The following is an 8,355-nucleotide window of genomic DNA, read 5'->3' on the forward strand; positions in this document are numbered from 1 at the left end:
ATATATATATATATATATATATATATATATATATATATATATATATAAAGCTGATTCAGTTTGCTGTACAGTAGAAACTAACACAACATTGTAAAGCAACTACACTCCAATAAAAATTAATTTTTTAAAAAAGTGGGGTTGCTCTGAAGGTGTTTTGTAGATGTGTAAAGTCCAGAATCAGTTGACTTTAAGTTAGGAAGATTATCCTAGATAATCTGAGTGGGCCTGATTCAATAATGGAAAGGCCTTAAAAACAGAGCTGAGGCTTCCCAGATTGAAGAAGAAATTCTGCCAATGGACTGCTGTTTCAGCCTGTTTCAATGAGTTCTGGTCCACGCTTCTGAGGGCCTGCCATACAGATTTCAGACTTACCTAGCCAGGCCCCACAATTGTGTAAGCAGATCCCTTGCAACAAGTACCTTCATATGTATCCCCTGCTCGTTGTGCTTCTCTGCTTGAACTCTAATGCAGCAGTTATTTTCTTTCAGCCAATTTTCTTTGAGACATTATGGCATTGTTTTCTGGCTTTCATTTTTTCTGTCAAGAACTCAGTTGTCAGTTTAACTGCTATTGCTTTGAAGATATACTCTCTTTCCTTCACCTTCTAGCTTCTTTTACAATTATGATGTATTTCAGTGTGAAAATCCCAAGCAGCAAAAATAAAAAGATATTCTGAGTCTCTGGAATCTGTGGATTGGTATCTTTCTGAAAAATGCTCTGCTATATATTATCTCTTCAGATATTGCCTCTTCCCAGTCTCTGTCTCCTTCTGGGATTCCAATCACAAACAGGTTAAGAATCCCACCCTGTCTTTCATGTCTCTTACTTCTCCACAGTATTTTTCACCCTTTCATTTGTTACACATTCTGAGTAATCTTTTTTTTTTTTTTTTTTTTTGGCTGCGTTGGGTCTTCGTTGCTGTGCGTGGGCTTTCTCTAGTTGTGGTGAGTGGGGGCTACTCTTTGTTGAAGTGTGTGGGCTTCTCATTGTGGTGGCTTCTCTTGTTGTGGAGCATGGGCTCTAGGCACATGGGCTTCAGGAGTTGTGGCACATGGGCTCAGTAGTTGTGGCTCACGGGCTCTAGAGCTCAGGCTCAGTAGTTGTGGCTTATGGACTCTACAGTGCAGGGTCAGTAGTTGTGGTACACGGGCTTAGTTGCTCCACGGCATGTGGGATCTTCCCAGACCAGGGCTCAAACCCATGTCCTCTGCATTGGCAGGTGGATTCTTAACCACTGTGCCACCAGGGAAGTCCCCTGAGTAATCTATTTTGATCCATCTTTCAGCTCATGAATTCTTCTGTTACCAAACATGTCTTTGAGTTTTCATTTGGATTGCTGTAGCATTCATTTCTAGAATTTCATTTCCCAAATCTGCTGTCACTTTTAATCATTTCCTTCAGATATTTTCAAGCTTGTCATTTATATAATTTGTGCCTGATAATTCTGACATCTTAGATTTAGTTGAGTCTGTTTCTGCTGTCACGTTTTTCTACTGGTTTTCATTCATGTTACCTTGCTTTCTTGTGTATGTTTGCTTGCTGATCATCACCTTTAAGAAAAACTTGGTGGGTTCTCTGGTTTCTAGGCTAAATGAACCTTATTTCATAGAGGTTTTCTGCCAAGTGCACAGGCACCCCAGACGTGGACCATCTCACCTTGAGATTCTCTGGTTCACCTAGGCTATGTTTATGCAGGATACAAATTCTTTTAAGGACCAGTCTATGACTATAACTTTTCTTTTAAAATAAATTTACTTATTTATTTTTGGCTGTATTGGGTCTTCATTGCTGTGCGTGGGCTTTTCTCTAGTTGCGGTGAGCGGGGGGCTACTCTTTGTTGCAGTGCTCGGGCTTCTCATTGTGGTGGCTTCTCTTGTTGCGGAGCACGGGCTCTAGGCACATGGGCTTCAGTAGTTCTGGTACATGGGCTCAGTAGTTGTGGCTTATGGACTCTACAGTGCAGGGTCAGTAGTTGTGGTACACGGGCTTAGTTGCTCCGCGGCATGTGGGATCTTCCCAGACCAGGGATCGAACCCATGTCCCCTGCATTGGCAGGTGGATTCTTAACCACTGCACCACCAGGGAAGTCCACTATAACTTCTTAGGGACTCTTTCCTTGTTACTTTTTGTTTGCTTGCTTGTTTTTTTCCTTTCTGTTACTTCAGGGAGGTGGGAGCTTTGTTCTGATTTACCATTTCTTTAATTATGTAACTAATATTCTGTCTCCAATTACAATGTGTGGGGCTCCCCTTCACACACCCCTGCACCCCCCCATACCAAGCAGCTCTCTGACACCAGCTTAGTGTCCTACAATTCAACTCAATACTGACACCAGCTACCTAGAGATAGCATCAGATCCCATGGGTTAAGGGTTTATTCCCACAAGACTGTCCCCATGTTAGATGTCAAACACAAGTCAAGGTTGTTATCTGTGCTTCTGAATAATGGGGGGTAAACCAAAGGTTCCCATGACCCCCTCCTTGGGTTTGACTAATTTACTACAGTGGCTCTCAGAATTCAGGAAACCAGTTTACTCACTAGATAACTGGCTTATTATAAAGGGTATGAATCAACAGCCAGATGAAGAGATGCATAGGGCAAGGTATGGGCAAAGGGCTCAGAGCTTCCATGCCCTCTCCAAATGTGCCACTCTCTCCAATTCTCCACATGTTCACTAACTTGGAAGCTCTCCAAACCACATCCTTTTGGATTTTTATAGAGGCTTCATTACGTAGGCATGGTTGATTAAATTATTGGTATTGGTGAATGATTCCATCTATAACCCCTCTTTCATTCCCAGAAATAGGGGGGTGGGGGGGTGGGACTGAAAGTTCCAACCATCTGTTTATAGTTTGTTCTCCTGGCAACCAGTCCTCATACTTAGGTGGATCCAAATGTCACCTCATTAACATAACAAAAGACACCTATGTTGCTCTCTTCGCTTAGGAAATTCCAAGGGTTTTAGGATCTCTTTGCTGGAAATGGGGACAAAGACAGAATATATGTTTTTATTATAAATGACAATATCACAGTAGCCTTTTTGGGTCCCTATGATGTAGGTAATGTCCCCTCTTAGTTTCCTCTTCTTGGGTGGACCCTGAACGTTGACTGTCTCCTTTGCCACATGAGACCGGGGAACTGAAGACTGAGTGTTCAGCATTAGGAGACACCTGAGCACAAAGAGGTTTCGGTGCTCAGGTACTTTCCCTTGACTTTTAGGTTCAGGCTTTCCCCCAAAATTTAGCATGGCAGGTCCCACTCTTTTTTCAATTCTTTATTGTTTTTAATGTGATTTTAAATATATTTTATCCAACATTTTTCATTTTAGAGAAAATTATTATCTAGCCCATCATGATGGAAACTGAATTATTGTTTGTATAGGATGTTACAACACGCAAACTAACTTTCAACTTCCTTTTAACACTCCCCAGTCAGCTAGCCTGGGAGTGAAGAATCTTAGAACTGCATGCTAGATCTGTACTTCATCATCATTTCATCCAACAGGTAATACCTTTTCTAAAACTGGCTCCCAGGTACCCAAACCCCAACCATTAAAATAAACAAATTCAATTGTGAGCTCATCTACAGGCACGTTCTAGCAGGAAGGTACTATGCAGGGTCGGGTGGGATGGTTTCCCTGAGAGCTTCTTTCTGAGAGTGTGGAGCTTGCAGAGACATATGGAGGGTGAGACAGAGATAGAACCTGGACTAAGAGTCAGTTCCTGGCAGGTGATCTTGCTGGTGATACAGGCAGTTAGAGGGGACCCTCAATATCCAGTGATTAGAGAAGGTAGCTAACTTCACCTGGAACTGGGGAGATTGGTTTCACTTGAAGCTAGGCTTAACAAGAAAGAGGCTTGAACCTTCTTAGAGAAGGAATAAGACTTGGTGGAAAGCATGGTGTGGTGTGGTTAAGAGAACAGAGCTGGGTCTGCAGGAGCTATTTGCTTTTGGCAGGGGTGGAGCAATGGGAGTTATCTGGGGGTCGGAGGAGTGTTTAGCAGCAGTGTTTTCAGGCGCAGAAGGCTTGGGAATGAGAGTCTGAATAGCCTAGAGGAGACCAAGGGCTTGGTGGGCTAGAACTGTTCCCCTGTACCTCTCTTCTGGCAACTTATCTTGTCTACCAACAGCTTTTCCTCTCTGCCATTTCTGTTTCCTGCCCATGTAGGTCTCCTTTTCTCTGCTTACTTCAACTATGGATATAAATAGAGGTGAGTTCTGATGGCAGATCCTACGAATTAGTGTGCTCTAGTATCATGCTTCTCAAAGAATATGCAAAGTTCTGCTGGGAGGTACAGAAAACTATAGGACAAGGGAACATCTTCAAGTTTTACTTCTGTTTGGAAGATTTGGGGAACAAAATTCTTTCTTTTTCTTTTTTTAAAGACATTTTTTGATGTTGACTTTTTTTTTAAAGTCTTTATTGAATTTATTACAATACTGCTTCTGTTTCATGTTTTGGTTCTTTGGCCGTGGGGCATGTGGAATCCCAGCTCCCCGACCAGGGATCGAACCCACACCCCCAGCATTGGAAGCGGAGTCCTAACAACTGGACCACCAGGGAAGTCCCCAAAATTATTTCTTTATTCAAAGGAATCATTTACTTTATAGTCTTCTACTACCCACCTTCTTTTCTTAGCTTTCTCCATACACTTTTCCAGGGGATCATTTCAAGACCAGGGCTTCAGTTACCAAATATATGCAGTTAACTCTCCAATTAACATTTATAGCCCTGGTATCTTTCTGAGGCTCCAGGCTCTTACACCTCAAGCTTTACAGGTCTAAAACTCAGCACAATCTGCTCTTCCCAAAGCATACATGTTCTTCTCCTGCATTCATTCATTCCTTCATCCACTCATTCAAATAGCTATTGGGCTCCAGGTACTACATTACACGAGGCACCGTAAGATGAATAATGAGCAAGATATATATGGTCCCTGCCTTCATCAAGCTTCTAGTTCAGTGAAGTATATTCATAAGAAAAGAAGAAAACTTCTCAGAACTGAAGAACATGAATCTCCAGGTTAAAAAGACCCACCAAGGGCCCAGAACAATAAAATTTTAAGACTGACCAAGAAGAAGATCATAAAATACCAAAAGACTTGGAACAAAGAAAGTATTTTTTTTCAGAGATTTTTTTTCACATACATTCAAAGAAACTGGACTATAATGACAATAAGACTTTTAGTACCAACTGTAAAATTTGAAGACCACAGAATGTCAACATTCTGAAGAATTGTTATTTTCCAGGGAGATTAATATGTCTTTCAAACTAGCAATTATGTATGAGTGTATCAGTCAGCTTCTTCAGAGAAACAGAGACAACAGTTTGTGTATTTACATATAAAAAGATTTATTTTAAGGAACTGGCCCATCTGATTATGGATTCTGGCAAGTCCAAAATCTTTAGGGTGCACCTGAAGGCTGGGGACCAGGGAAGAGCCAATTCAAGTCAGAAAGCCATCTGCTGGCAGAATTCCCTCTTGCTCAGGAGATCAGTCTTTGGTGTCATTCAGCCCTTCAACTGATTAGATTAGGCTCACCATGTTATGGAGTGCATTCTGCTTTACTCCAAGCCCACTGTAGTGTGTCTGACATTAAGCTTTTTTTTTTATTGTAATGTATTGCCTGACATTAAGCTTTTATTACCAAGACATCCATTTCAAAGACCTCCATGCCGAATAAGCATGTTGCCAGCTCTATGACACAGCTACTAGTCAAACAACTAGATAAGAACCCAGGCCACCCTACCTATGAAGTTCCCTTTTCAGAAACCCTTGGGTAACCTAGATGACTGACCACTTGAATGGTTCCACTTTTCCCTTCCTGGGCCCTAATTGCTACTCTTACATTTTAAATTCGCCAATAAAAAGCGAACCCTAGGCACCTCACCCTCAGACCCCAATTAAGGCAGAACCCCAGGTCTGCGCCCCCCTCCCTCTTTTTCTACCTTTGACCTCAGTGTGTGGCCATTGGGTGTGCCATGTACCCTTCAGGACCTGTAATACATTTTGTTCTTCAAAGTTCCCTCATGGTGTTTGCTTAGGTGTGTCTTCTGATCATAGTAAGAATCACAAGGGCCAGTCCAGCCACAACACTGGCTCCAGTCAAGGAAATGTCAGTGGGGGCCTCACCACAAGTAGTACGGACCAGGCAAGTGCCTCAAGGCATCCCTAGCTGACAGCATCACTATCAACAGGCAGAGACTGACAGAACATCTACCTACGTAAACATTAATCTCATCCAAATACACTCTCAGAGAAACATCCAAAAACCTGTTGGACACATATCTGGGCACTGTGGTCCAACCAAGCTGACATATAAAATTAACCATCACAATGAGGGAAGAAAAAAATATTTTTAAAAATTCAAGGCCTCCAAAAGTTAACCTCCCATGTATCCTTTCCTATGAGCCCCTTAGAAAGCTTCAGAAAATAAGAGAGTAAACTAAGAAAGAAAAGCCACAGATACAGGAAAAGGTTCTCACAGGCTAGTCTCAGGGCAATAGCAATGCAGGAGGCAGAGGAAGCAACCTGGGCAGACAGGAGCAGCAGGATGGCGCTGTTCAGGGGAAGTAAATGGAAGATGGACTCTCTGATGTATTCCTGTATTTTTTCTCAGAGAGTCTCTGTGGGATGGTTACTAAGGGCACAGACGCTGGAGCCATACCTCTGGGGTTTAAATCCTGGCTTTACTCCTTCGTAGCTGAGTAATATTAATCTCCCAGTCTTCTGTTTCTTCACATGCAAAACTAGGAAGATTACACTATGTTTTGTTGGGAGGGCTGGTGGATGGACAGGATGAGCTAGGTTGTGTTTCTTAACAACCCTGACATCTCAATGACTTATAACCACAAAGATATTTTTCTTTCTCATGCTGTATGTCCCGCGGGTTGGCTGGGGGTCCACACTTAAGCATGCAAGTGGAGGGAGTCACCATCACCTGGAATGACAGTGTTTTCTGTGGTAGGGGAAAGCAAAGTGGGAGTTACATACCAGCTCTGAAAGACTTCTGTCCAAAAATAACATGTCATTTCTGCTCATGTTCCATTGGCTAAAGCAAGGAACAGGCAGGGACAGGCAACTCTACCTTATGTCCAGGTGGAAGAGAAGGACGAGAATGCTGAAAGACACTACTGACCGCCACAGACCCCCAAGCCCTCCCACCACAGGAAAGGAATCTGAAACTTTATATAAGAAGTGCACCATCTCAACGGAGGAACAAATGGGTCCTTGGGGAGGGAATAAGGAGAAGGCCGGAGGGAGGGCAAGGAGCCGTGAGTCCAGGGACACAGGTTTGGAGTTTGAGAGAGAGAAGAGAAATGTATGATTTCCTATGAGAAGTAGAAACTTAGAGAACATGAGAGAGCTCTGACTAGGGTTGACAGGAATTCTTGTTAGATGATTGCCATGTAACAACACATATCAGAGAGGAACCCTCTGATAGCTCCTCAAGAAAACTTAGCAGACTTTCGTTAGGTTTCTTTAAATGTATCTAATCCCATTTAATTACATCATATATTTATGGCTCATTTAACAAAGTCCCTCTTTCCCATATTCAACTTGTTCTGCAAATATATTGTTTTTAAAATATTTTCCATGGTTCCAAAAAGAAAAAGAAGGGAAATTAGGTTCTTGTCTCACTTTTTAAAATGTATTTTAAAAATAAACTTATTTTGGAACAGTTTAGACTTACAGAACAGTTATAAAAATACTAAGTTCCCACATACCTTATGCCCATTTTCTTCTATTGTTAACATCTTACATTAGTATGGTATATTTGTCACAATTAATGAACCAATATTGATACATTATTAATAACTAAAGTCAATACTTTATTCAGATTTCCTTAGTTTTTGCATTATGTCCTTTTCTCTTCCAGGATCTCACCCAAGATAACACATTGCATTTAGTCATCATGTATCTTCATTTTATTTTTATACAGATGAAAATCGCACACATACACTTGTACTGAAAATAAACTGAATTCAGAGCTAGCTGACTGCGAGTTGGTATTTAAAACGCTCCAAGAGTTTTTTTTTGGGGGGTGGGGGTAGGGCTGGTGGAGAGGGAGTGGAAAAGAAAACAAAAAACAAAAAACAAAAAACCACCACTCCAAGAGAAAACAAGATCTCCCCCTAGTGTTTAGAATAGAAAACAGCACCTTGACTTTCCAACTTAGTACTAATACAGAACAAATCGTCCTAAAAAAGTTTTTTTTGGAAATAATAAACATCATAGTTTAAATATCACCCACAGAAAGAGAAGGCACAGTCAACTACTAACAAAAATGTCAAACAACCTCAACAACAAAATGTCCTTGAAGAGAGAGGGAGCTGCAGACCTGGTCGGGGGT

This window comes from Aethalodelphis obliquidens, unplaced genomic scaffold (assembly GCF_003676395.1).
Source record: "Aethalodelphis obliquidens isolate GAN/ISIS:26980383/991018 unplaced genomic scaffold, ASM367639v1 scaffold6, whole genome shotgun sequence".
NCBI classification, from domain to species: domain Eukaryota; kingdom Metazoa; phylum Chordata; class Mammalia; order Artiodactyla; family Delphinidae; genus Aethalodelphis; species Aethalodelphis obliquidens.